This window comes from Chlorocebus sabaeus, chromosome 10, assembly GCF_047675955.1.
Source record: "Chlorocebus sabaeus isolate Y175 chromosome 10, mChlSab1.0.hap1, whole genome shotgun sequence".
Lineage (NCBI taxonomy): Eukaryota > Metazoa > Chordata > Mammalia > Primates > Cercopithecidae > Chlorocebus > Chlorocebus sabaeus.
This window is the reverse complement of record NC_132913.1, coordinates 26,108,180-26,119,270: the sequence shown is the minus strand read 5'-3', so window position 1 is coordinate 26,119,270 and position 11,091 is coordinate 26,108,180. Positions and strand designations below refer to the sequence as shown.

The 11,091-nt window shown below is 35.7% G+C and overlaps 1 pseudogene; it reads right to left on the bottom strand.

The window, feature by feature from the left end:
- Nucleotides 1–2,320: 2,320 nt before the first annotated feature.
- LOC103218280 (transcriptional repressor protein YY1 pseudogene) lies at nucleotides 2,321–2,966 on the bottom strand (annotated as a pseudogene).
- Between the last annotated feature and the right edge of the window lie 8,125 nt (nucleotides 2,967–11,091).

Sequence of the window (11,091 nt, the reverse complement as noted above, 5' to 3'; positions counted from 1 at the left end):
AAACTTTTTAAAAATATCATTTAAAATTGAGCAAAATTTAAATACTATTTGTGATAACATCCTATTATTATTATAATATTGATAGAAATCTTTAATAATAGAACCTGTATGCTAAAATTACAAGAATATTGAGAGAAATTTAAGAAGACTTAAACAACTAAATTGAAATTCTCAGACAAATTAAGACAAATTAAGAATTTGTTTGTCTCCAGGTAGCTATATAAACTCAGAAACAATGCCAGACAAAATCCTACAGAAATCTTTCTACAAAATGACTAGCTGATTAGAATTCATGTTCAGAAATTCAAAAAAACTTCCAGAGTTAACACAATCTGAAAGAAGTTGATGGAGATACAGTAGCTTATTCTAAGACTTATTCTAAAGCTACGATAGTTTTAAAAAGTGGTACAGGCATACGAATAAAAAACAAATCAACCGAATAGAATATACTCTAGAACTAGAATCACATACATAGGATCAATTGATTTGCAACAAAGCTCCAAGATAATATTCAGGAAAAAAATATTTTTAACAAATGGTGCTAGAAGAAGTGTATATTCATATGGGAAAAAAATGAGCTTCACCCCCCCTATTTTATACTATACATGAAAATTATATCCCTGCCATATGGATCAAAGACCTAAATGTAGAAACTAAAAATGTAAATTTTCTACAAGAAAATATAGGAAATTATCTTCTCTCTAAAAAAATTGCAAATATTTATTCAACAGAAAACACTAACCATATTGATAAATTTCATCAAAATTTAAAATTTTGTGCCTCAAAAGGCAAACCATTGTTTAGAATTAAACATTCTTAGTACATGTGTACAACAAAGAACTTGTATCGAAAATATATATTTTTTAAATCTACTAGACTTCAATAGTAAAAATAAATAACCAGTTTAAAAATGAGCAAAAGACTTGGACAAATACTTCACCATAAAAATATTCAGATAGCCAATAAACATGTTAAAGGATGCTCAAACTCATTAGTCACTTGAAATATGAAAATTCAAACACCAAAAGAAAACTCCATACATACTAAAAGAGCTAAAATTTGAGAGTGACAATACGAAGTGCTAGAGCAGAGAAACAGTAAACTAGAGCTCTCCTATGCTTCTGTAGACAATGTAAAACATACAACCACTTTGGGAAATGGTTTACTATTTTCTTAGAAAGTTAAACATATACTTTCTACATGAGCCAGTAATACTACCCGTAAGAATTTGCTCTGGAGAAATGAAAACTTATCTTCACACAAAGATGTATACATAAATATTTATAGCAACTTTATTCATAATAGTCCCAAATTGGGGACAACTCAAATACCCATCAAGTAGTGAATGGCAAAATAAAACTAGTAAAATAAATAAATAAATAAATAAATAAATACCTATGGATAAATACAATAGTATAGCTGTATTTCAAAAGCATTCTGTACAGTAAACAAAACTTGATACAAGGGTACATACTATATAATTATTTTTAGTATTAAAATAGCTATGCATCGCTTTAATAACAAATCATTGTAACTGAGTTCAAAATAAAGGAAAGGAGTTGCTTTATGTAGCTTCCAATTTCTGGGAGACTCAAGAGTTGTAAGTGTTCTGGACAATAAAAGAAAATAAGACTGTGCTTACAGATCTTGTTCTGCCATATTCTTTATTTAGGATGGCTATTTTATTTTGCCCTTTTTGTTACATGGAATGTACACATCAGATTTTAAAGGTACACCACTTCTGTAACTGAGCATCACTTTCAGTAACTAAACAGGCAAAGAAATTACACTGAACATCAGTATCTGGCAGTATTTTTTGGGAAAAACGTGACTAAAATGAACACTATTAAATCACATCTAATATTTGATACTACATGACTCCATACAGATATATGATACAATTATACAAAATGTATTAACATCAAAGAATATAACAAAAATTCAGATAGCAAACAAATCCTATCTTTTTTTACAGGAAAATATTTTTGAAGCATGCATGTAACTGCCCATTCTTTTAAAGGAAATCTACTACAAGCAAAATTATCAACCTCCAGAAAAATCACACATAGCATTACTAAGCATATCTTCAAAAAGTGTACAATATGTACACTTGGAAAATACAAAATTAAAAAAATTATAAGCAACAAGTGAGTTTCATACTTGCAAGAATGTAAAAAGAAGTCCCATTTTTAGCACTGTTGTATAAAGAATTGTCTTTTGCATCTAAGAGTTGTCCTCCTTTACAAAAACACACTTTACAAAAACACCATGTTTTTGAAACATGATTAGAGAGCAAGATAAAGCATCTTTTAAAGCCGTTTTAGAATTTATGTGTGTGAAAATTGAAGTCCAGTGAAAAGCATTTCCCACGGTCTTCAAATGTGCACCGAAACAGCTTCTCTGCAGTGTGAACCAGTTGGTGTGGTTTTAGTTTTGAACTCTCAACAAAAGCTCTTCTACATTCTGTGCCGAAGTGGACTCCATGACGGTGGGTGTGCAGAAGTTTTCTCATGGCAGTTATCCTTGAACATCTTTGTGCAGCCTTGGCGAGGGCCAGCAATTGTTCATGGAGCATCATCTTTTAAATTTTTCTTGGCTTCATTCTGGCGAATTCTGCAGTTGTTTGGGATCTGAGAGGTCAATACCAGGTATTCCTCCAGGAGGAAGTTTCTTTCTTGTCATATACTCTGAATAATCAGAAGGTGAGTTCTCGCCAGTGAACTGTTTCTCAACCACTATTTTATGGTTAATATCTTTTTGTTTTCATCTGAGTACCACATGGTAACAGAGAACTCACCCTCCAGGTTCTTGATTTGCACCCACTTCTGCCCTCACTTCTTGTTGCTCAAGATGGTGCCACATCCACCCTTGCCAGCCTCCACCATGGTGACCAGGGCCTGCTCGAGGTAGTGGTGGTGGTCACCGCTGGCCAGCTCTGGCACCAGGATGAGTATCTGGTTCCCCATCCAGTTCGTCACCACCCACCACCTCCTGGCATGCCTGCACCAGGATCACCTCCTGGTCGTGGTGCACCTGGGTGAGGTTGTCATGAGGAATGGCTACAGCAGATCCTGGCCAAATGGTGTGGGGGTGGGTGGTGGTGGTGATGGTGGTGGTGGTGGTGGCTGGCCTGCCTATGGCCACCCCTGCCACTATCTTCATTGTCGTTGTCCTCCTCCTCACCCACCATCATGGTCTCAATAGTCTTCACCAGGATGGTGTCCACCTTGATCTAGTGCAGCTCCAGGATCTCACCCAGCATCTCCGAGCCGTTTGTGCCCATGCAGAGGGCGTTGTCCAGTGGCCTGGGCTCCTCCGCTGTGGTGGCAAGCAAGGAGATGGCCAACTGTGAGGAAGGAAGCTTAATTTTTATAAAGATCTAGAACAGGAAAAGTGAAGTTATGGTAATAGTAATCAGACTGTCTCAGAATAGGGGATATGGTAATTTCCTGCCAAGAGGGATGCAAGAGACATTTTGAGATGATGGAAGTACTGTATGTCTTGAATAGGGTGCTAATAATGTGGGTGTACACATTTGTCAAAAGTCATCTAGGGGTTCTCATATTCTGTGCATTTTACTGTGTATAAATTATACTTCAATAAAGTGATTAAAACTTTGAGATAGATAAATAGATCAAGCTATGAGTAGATATTCATCATACAAATAGGCCCCAGGTCAATTCCCCAGATGCGTATACTTAAACTCTTTGGACCTTTTGTCTGGGGTCCTTGTTTTTCTCCAATGCTTTTTTTTTGAAGAGGCAATTTCTCTTTCTGAGAGTGAACTAGGGAAAAATACTCTAATTGATTTGATCAGCAAGCCCAAACCTTCCTCTATTTAAAGGGAAACCAATTTGAACATTCTGTAACTGCATGCAGATCCTGCCTTGCTTGAAGGGGTCTGCCTAGTAATGCCATAATACATAACTCTATTTCAAATGGGATTGAGGTTACTGAGGCAGAGCAGAAACATTTGCTATGCTTATTTGCATTAACCAATAGTTGGACTGGCCTTGGGGTTCAAAGCTATTTGTGGAAGGCTCTATGGTCTGCTGAGCTGATGAAATGGCGGCTTTCTGTATACATAGAGATAACTTTTTGATAACTGTGATCACTAACAAATGCTGCTACAGAGAGATTTAGACAAGCATAGTCCTGATTAGAAGGGATTTATAATCTAGCATGGATAATATTGGCATGGTTCAACATGTGGAGGATTTAAAACAGACAGAAAAAGATACTAACCAATACACAAAATGACATATTTTAATTCTCTATGTATCCAAATTCTGAGCCTTGTATGTGGGAGTCATTGGAAAACCCAAACAAAAAATTAACTAAAAAGATTTAATTTCATTACCCTTTTATTCTTGATTTGTATGTACCTAGTAAAGACAAAGTATTGAATCAAAAATGGAATTAACATCAGAAATTTAGAAGATATCCAACAAGGTAGAATACAGTTGCAAAAAATGTTTTGGAAAAATTTCAACGCCTGGACATTGAACTATGACTTTACAAGTAACTGGTACCATTCCTCATCCTTTTGTCTATGTGTAGAGAGACCCCTCATTCTCATTGGGAATGTAGTGGAGGTCAACGTGTATGACTTTTTTGTTTTATGATGCACACCAGCATCATGGGAGTAGGTAAGGCATTGTGTCAAGCTCAGCTCAAAGAGGTCATTATCACAAAAGGTTACATACCTAATACATATCATTCACAAGTACCCTCTGATTAGTTCTCCTCATAGTTCTCCCTAACATGATACATATAAAGAGAAATGAGGAGCTGCTATCTTAAAATTTGGAGGAAGGATGCCCAGAAATAAAACCTTTATTCTCAGTTTGGAGTTGTTGGTCTTTGAATCTCATCTGCTCTCATCCTCTTCCTTCACTCTCTGCTAGCCACTGTGGCCCCTTGGAGTTCCTCAAACATTCCAAACAGGATCTCCATCTTCTCACCAGCTGGAATGGTCTTTCTCCAGATAGTCACAAGATGTGGTCCCTCACTTCCTCCATCTTTGTTCAAGTGTCATCTTAGGGAGATAGGCTCCAAATATTCTATTACAAATTGCACAACCAACCAGAATCTCCCTAGCTCCTTACTGCTTGAATTTTTTTGTCTTTATCACCATCTCTCACTATCTCACTAACTGTAAACTCCATGAGTAGAGATGTTTGTTCTCCTTATTGCTATTCCTCTAGCACCTAGAATTCAATCACTTTTATCATAGGCAGTCTACAATTGCATATGAAGTGAGTTTTTCTACCAATGTGACCTGTCAATCTGAAGGTTTTTTTTATAACATTCATTCTCTTTCAGGGGGTTATTTTTGTTGTTGTTGTTGTTTTGTTTTTGTTTTCACTTTTCTGGATGCCAATCTTTTCTAATGTTTACCTGTATAGTCTGTCTTTTGTAAAGAAAAATAAAACACTCTAGAAGTCAACAAAGAAAAAAAATCTTAAATAAATAAACCATTTTCTTTCATCTAAACTTTGAAATATTTTCATTAAAAGGTACTTTTTCTTTAAAAACAATGCCCAGTTTTTGTACAGAAAGATTTGATGAGTAATTTTCAACTTGAGATGACCTCTTTACACTTCTACCATGTTTTCATAGATCAAGATAGTTTTGATGACAATATGTTCAATGCTGTTATTTTAATAAAAATAAATATTTATAGTCCTTATGCTTCAAAATACTGAAGTGTAACATTTGATCTTCACAGGTTTTATAATGAGAATGGTGTCTGCATATATAATCCTTCTGTTCTCAAGCAATATATACACACATTTTGTTTCCATTATATTCTTTATCCTTTATTTTATTATTTAACTTTTGTGTTATCTTTTTATGTACTCTTTTAAGTATTTACATAATTCAGTACATTAGCTATCCTTGTTTTAAAATTATTTTTCCCTTTCCTCCTTTACTGATAACTTCTGTTTTTTGTAACTGTGGCTTTCCCATTCTTACTATTGTCTTTCCCAAATCTTGTCTAACACTCTACTTACCATATTTTTTAATTAAACAAATGTGGTGGTATGATCTTTCCCACCCATAGAAACCATATATATAGCTCATAGTATCATTCTTTGTCTCAGTTCTATTTCCTGAAGCTTAGTAAAAACGTTTTAATCCCTAAGTCTATCAACTTCTAACCTGCGAGTAAAAACCTTCGAGAACATTTCTTACATAATACTACCCTGCTTTCCCGTTTTAGATTATATCCTTTCTGTCTCATCCTATTTTAATGTATAGGCTTATGCAAATGGATTTACTAAAAGGGTAGGATAATTTTTGGAAAGAAATATACAGTAAGAAAGAAATAATATATTTTCTCTGACAATTTAAACCCCCAAACGTAACTATTAATATAAAGAAACTTCTTACTGGCCATGCCTAGGTCTATTTCCTCTAGAGGTCAGTTTAGGAAGAATCTGTTGATGAATTTTGTCCCAATATTTTATAGGGTAGTAAGTGTCTTACCGAAACCTGGCCCAGTTCTCTGTTGTGTAAGCCAATTCAAAGGAACTATGTGCACAGCTGATCACAAACCAGATAAGACTATTGCATAAGTAAGTACTCCTGAGAGACTGAAGATCAGGTTTACCTTATTTAAACTTCCAGATCTTTGACATTTATTTTGGTACATTCAATACAAACTTATCGAGTGCCTGCTATTGGCCAGATACAGAGGTAGGCACTAAAAGTCCGATATGAATGAGACGGGGCCCCTGTTCTCAAGAAGCTGATGATGTAGGACAGCACGTGCTAACAAATGATTCCAATGTGGCCTGATATGTCCATTGGATACCAGCACAGGAGGGATCAGGTCAGTCAGAGGCATAAGGGAGAAGTCATAGAACAATAAACTAAATTGAAGAAACAAAAGGAAAGGGGAGATGTAAAAAAGAGAGTCAGCACTGGTAAATGCAGAGTTTCCCTTCTTATTTTCTTTTTCATTGTAATTATGTTTTACAGTGTTACTGAAAAACTTCTGTGCATGTGATAAAAAAAAGTAGTAAATCAAAAGTACAGAAGACTATATGGAGAAATGTAAATGTCTCTCCTACCTTAGACTGCTAGTTCTTAGTCCTTCTCTATCTAGAAGCAAATTCTGCTACTGTTTTCATACATAAAGTTTCACAAATAGTCTGTATACCTGTAAGTGTATTTGCTTAAAAATGAAGCAAACAGCATTAAAAGCATCACTTGTGGAAAAAGACTGCCTGAATGAGCATCCTAGTGCTATTGCTTACTACTTAGGTGACCTATTCAAGGAATGCAGCCTCTGTTTCCTCACTTGTAAAATGTGAAGAATAATAATATCTACTTTATAGAGTGTTCTGAGTATTAAATGAGTCAGTCCCCAGTAACTAGTCTCTTGAAAGAATACATTATTTGTACCTTGCTATTGTCATTTAATGGCAGGTATTATAGGTCAACCTGTATAAAAGTATCTCGGTTTTTTGACTTACTGACTTTTTTCCATCTTACAGGGTTATTTACATCTCTATTTCTCTCTTTCAAAATGACTACCAATACTTTGAGTTGATCCATCTCCCTGTTTTCTTCATGTTTTCAATAACTGAATGTCTTCTATTTTTATAGGTTTATATTTTGTTTTGTTGATACTTGTCTCAGCTTCTCTAGCTGATATTTTAATATTTGATATATTTATAATATTCTCTTGCTCTTCCAAGAGTATTATTAGTAATATAACTTGCAAGCAGGCTTAGACTGTATATTAACATACATTTTTCTCTCAATCTACATTTCAGTTCTCTCAAATGTGATATGTACGTGCTCTTGATACAAACATGCTGTAAGAGTCTAAACAAGGAGCTTTCTCTTCTACTATTTTTTAACCTACACTTCTATTATATGTAGGATTCCAAAGACAGAATATTACTGCTAATAATTATAATTGATACTATATGAAAGTTTATGATATGGCTAGTTGGGTTCCAGTCATTTTGAAATCAGAGGTAGCCAAAAACAATATTATTAGTGTTACATATATAAAACAGGGTTCTCTGCACACCCCAACCTGAGATTGAAGATTCTTAGAAATATAAGTTGCTCATTTGAGAAAAAGAAGCACAGTATTTTTTTTCAAATTATACATTAAGTTCTGGGATATGCAGAATGTGCAGGTTTACATAGGTATACATGTGCCATGGTGGTTTGCTGCATCCATCAACCTGTCATCTCCATTAGGTATTTCTTCTAATGTTATCCTTCTCCTAACTCCCCACCCCACAACAGGCCCCAATGTGTGATGTTCCCCTCCCTATGCCCATATGTTCTCATTGTTCAATTCCCACTTACTGAGTGAGAACCTACGGTGTGTGGTTTTCTATTTCTGTGTCAGTTTGCTCAGAATGATGGTTTCCAGTTTCATCCATGTCCCTGCAAAGAACATGAACTCATCCTTTTTTACAGCTGCATAGATTCCATGGTGCATATGTGCCACATTTTCTTTATCCAGTCTAACATTGATAGGCATTTAGATTGGTTCCAAGTATTGCTATTGTGAATAGTGCTGCAATAAACATACATGTGTATGTGTCTTTACAGCAGAATAATTTATAATCCTTTGAGTATATACCCAGTAATGGGATTACTGGGTCAAATGATATTTCTAGTTCTAGATCCTTGAGGAACTGCTACACTGTCTTCCACAATGGTTGAACTAATTTACATTCCCACCAACAGTGTAAAAGCATTCCTATTTCTCCACATCCTCTCCAGTATCTCTCCAATGATCACCATTCTAACTGGTGTGAGATGGTATCTCATTGTGGTTTTGATTTTCATTTCTCCAGTGACCAGTAATGATGAGCTTTTTTTCATGTTTGTTGGCCACATAAATGTCTTCTTTTGAAAAGTGTCTGTTCATATTTTTTGCCCACTTTTTGATGAGGTTGTTTGTTTTATTCTTGTAAATTTGCTTAAGTACCTTATATATTCGGATATTACCCCTTTGCCAGATGGATAGATTGCAAAAATGTTCTCCTATTCTATAGGTTGCCTGTTCACTCTGATGATGGTTTATTTTGCTGTGCAGAAGCTCTTTATTTTAATTAGATCCCATTTGTCAATTTTGGCTTGTGTTACAATTGCTTTTAGTGTTTTAGTCATGAAGTCTTTGCCCATGACTATGTACTGAATAATATTGTCTAGGTTTTCTTCTATAGTTTTTATGGTTTTAGGTCTTATTTTTAAATCTTTGAACCATCTTGAGTTAATGTTGGTATTAGGCATAAGAAAGGGGTCAAGTTTCAGTTTTCTGCCTATGGCTAGCCAGTTTTCCCAACACCATTTATTAAATAGGGAATCCTCTCCCCATTGCTTGTTTTTGTCAGGTTTGTCAAAGATCAGATGGTTGTAGATGTGTGGTGTTATTTCTGAGACCTCTGTTCATTCCACTGGTTGTCTATATATCTGTTTTGGTACTAGTACCAAGCTCTTTTGGTTACTGTAGCCTTATAGTATAGTTTGAAGTCAGGTAGCGTGATGCCTCTAGCTTTGTTCTTTTCTTTTCTCTTTTTTTTTTTTTTTTTTTTGAGAAAAAGTTTTGCTCTTGTTGCCTAGGCTGGAGTACAATGGCACGATCTCAGTTCACTGCAACCTCCGCCTCCCAGGTATAAGCGGTTCTCCTGTCTCAGCCTCCTAAGTAGCTTGGATTACAGGCATGCACTACCACTCCTGGCTAATTTTTTTGTATTTAGTAGAGACGGGGTTTCACCACGTTTGTCAGGCTGGTCATGAACTGCTGACTTCAGATGATCCACCCGCCTCGGCCTCCCAAAATGCTGGGATTACAGGCATGCACCATTGCATCCAGCTTTGTTCTTTTTGCTTAGGATTGTCTTGGCTATGTGGACTCTTTTTTGGATCCCTATGGAATTTAAAGTAGATTTTCTAATTCTGTGAACAAAGTTAATGGTAGCTTGATGGGAATTGCATTGAATATATAAATTACTTTGAGCAGTATGGCTATTTTCACTATACTGATTCTTTTATTCATGAGCATGAAATGTTTTTCCATTTTTGTCCTCTCTTATTTGTTTGAGCAGTGGGTTTATAGTTCTACTTGAAGAGGTCCTTCACATCCCTTCTAAGTTGGATTCCTAGGTATTTTTAGTCACTTTGTAGCAATTGTGAATGGGAGTTCACTCATGATTTGGCTCTCTTTGTCTATTATTGGTGTATAGGGATGCTTGTGATTTTTGCACCTTGATTTTGTATCCTAAGACTGCTGAAGTTGCTTACCAGCTTAAGGAATTTTGGGGCTGAGATGATCGGACTTCTAAATATACAATCATGTCATCTGCAAACAGAGACAGTTTGTCTTCCTTTCTTCCTGTTTGAGTACCTTTATTTCTTCCTCTTGCCCGATTGCCCTGGCCAGAACCCTATGTTAAATACGAGTGGTGAGAGAGGGCATCCTTGTCTTGTACCAGTTTTCAAAGCAAATGCTTCCAACTTTTACCCATTCAAAATGATATTGGCTACGGGTTTGTCATAAATAGCTCTAATTATTTTGAGATATGTTCCATCAATACCTAGTTTATTGTGTTTTTAGCATGAAGCAGTGTTGAATTTTATCAAAGGCTTTTTCTGCATCTACTGAGACAATCATGTGGTTTTTGTCATTGGTTCTGTTTATGTGATGGATTACGTTTATTGAATGGTGTATGTTGAACCAGCCTTGCATCTCAGGGATGAAACTGACTTGAACATGATGGATAAGCTTTTTGATGTGCTGCTGGATTCAGTTTGTCAGTATTTTATTGAGCATTTTCGCATCGATGTTCATCAGGGATATTGGCCTGAAGCTTTCTTTTTTGTTGTGTCTCTGCCAGGTTTTGGTATCCAGAATGATGCTGGCCTCACAAAATGAGTTAGGGAGAAGTCTCTCTCTTTCTACTGTTTGGAATAGTTTCAGAAAGAATTGTACCAGCTCCTCTTTGTACCTCTGGTAAAATTTAGCTGTGAATCCATCTGGTCCTGGGCTTTTTTTGGTTGGTAGGCTATTAATTGCTGACTCAATTTCAGAACTTGTTATTGGTCTCTTCA